A 2,218-nucleotide genomic window follows, 5' to 3' on the forward strand; every position below is an offset into this window, starting at 1 on the left:
TGGCAGTGGCGCTGGTGGGGACCGTCAGGCTCCGGACATGCCGCTGGACTGGATGCGGGGCGTCAGGGATGGGGAGTGGGCACATCCCCCGGAAACGCTCAGCAGGTACCCATCCCGATACGGTGCCGTGTCAGAGGTCAGACAGGCAAACTCATCTGAGCGGTCGCGTCCCCTTCTTCGGAGACAATAATTCTCCATCACTTCCTCCCATTTTGGTGTACGTTTTTTTAAATCACCTAAATGATATCAAAACATTTATTTTCTAGTTAAAAAGTGATGTGTTTTTCAAACAATTTTTAAAGGTTTCGATTGCAGAAGGAAAGAAACGAGGAGAAGTGTGCCAATCCCAGCAGAGGCCGTTGTTTTATCAGCCTTCTGTGTGTCATCCTGTCTCAGGGTCCAGCTCCTGGCACCGCCACGTGCCACGTGAAGGCGTCCACCCTCCTGACCCCAGCTTCCCTCCCCCGTCTTATTTTGCTCCGTATCCTTGCCCTTGGCTCAGCTTTGACTCGAGGCTGTTGAGAATCACAGCACACTCCCTTCAGCCGGGGACACTGTCTCCCCACTCCCCCACCGCCCCCACCTCCCCGGAGGGGCGAAGTAAGCGGCCTTGACCGAGGAGAGGCGTTGCGGAAGCTCAGGTAGCAGACGGAGGACAGAGCCGAGCCCTCGTTCACATTCACGGGGTGAAATGGGCTGACTTCCTCCTGCAGATGAGTGCGACTTTGCCTGCAGGTGTCTCCCTCGCCGAGTGAAGGCGGCCTTCTGGCAGAGTCCGAGCCCGGGTTAGGGACCTCGGTTTCCACTGCAGATTGTTGGCCTTGTCACCTGCCTGGCTGGCTTCTGACACATGCGGTTCAGAGCCCTCGTGCTCCCCAAGGAGCAGCAAACTCCTTGAAGAGTCTCCCGTAGCCTGAGGGTTCTTGTCCCTCAGATAGGTGTGGGAGCCCTGCCCGGCGACATGCCGTTGGGGGGCAGGGCCTTTGGGGAGTGATTGAGGGTCGGACCCTTCTACGCGTCCAGAGGGCTTGCTTCCCGCCTCCGCTCTTCACCGCGTGAGGACACGGTGGGAAGTCGGCAGCCCGCAGCCTGGGAGAGGGGCCCCACTGGGCCCGGCTGCCGGCGCCCGGGACGGTGAGCGGTGGAAGTCTGCTCTCTGTGAGCCACCCCGGCCACGGTGTTCTGGTAGGGCAGCCAGAGCGAGGGCAGGGTCGGGTGATGAACATGTTAGCCTTTGTGGGCCAGCTACCCAGCGCTGCCATCCTAGTGTGGAAAATGAGTGGGAATGGCTGTGTTGTGATAAAACTTTCTTTACAGAGCCAGCAGCAGGTGGGATCGTGGGCTGAAGCCTCCTGTAGGCCCTGTCAGACTGTTACACTGCTCGGCTGTGGTCCGAGCCTGGGCTGTGGCATTTATGGGTTGTGACTGAAGAGCCGTCATGTGTCCGCTCCTCTAGGTGATGTAAGCGATAAGATTCAGCTCTGGGATCCGATTCCCTCCTCTGCGTGTTTAGAAAAAGGTTTCGTCGTTGCCTGGTTTTTGTTTTCACGTTGGGCAGGTAGACGTCCTGCTCTAAGTCTGCTTCATCCACAACAGAAACGCCGAGAAGCAGGAAAGGCCATACGGAGCCAGTGGTGACGGCGTCTCAGTTACGATGACAGAGGTGACGGGCTACATGGAAAATCATGGGGAGCAGATGAAGACAACGTCACGGGGAAAATGTGATGGAAATTCTCAAAAATCCAACTTTGCCTCTTGGGTGGCATTCTAGTCACTCAAAGAATAGTTGTCAGATGGCTTTATGCAAAGCATGGTGCCGGGCAGTGTGTCCTGAGACTGTCCTGTGGCCAGGGACAGCTATCTAATGCAGATGCTTGGATCTGCGTCCCCGCACACGTGGCTCGTTGCCTGGGCTGCAGGAGGTGCTCAGTGAATATTTGCGGCTGAATTATTATCTCTTATTAGAAATCAGTACATCGATCTTCTTTGAAAATTACTCTCTTAGGGATTCAGTTAACATGAATCGATGGCCGAATTGATAAATAAAACGAGCCAGAGCTGATGCCCAGCCCTGAACCCAAGGCGATTCCAGACACCCCGGGGGTGTCTGACAGTTTTCACGAGGTCAGCAGAATAGCTCCTCCTCCCTCATACTGTCATACACAGCACTGAAATATGCGAGAGGAAGTGACCAAGTTAAATAAATACAATAGACTCA

Source organism: Pteropus alecto, unplaced genomic scaffold (genome assembly GCF_000325575.1).
Source record: "Pteropus alecto unplaced genomic scaffold, ASM32557v1 scaffold80, whole genome shotgun sequence".
Lineage (NCBI taxonomy): Eukaryota > Metazoa > Chordata > Mammalia > Chiroptera > Pteropodidae > Pteropus > Pteropus alecto.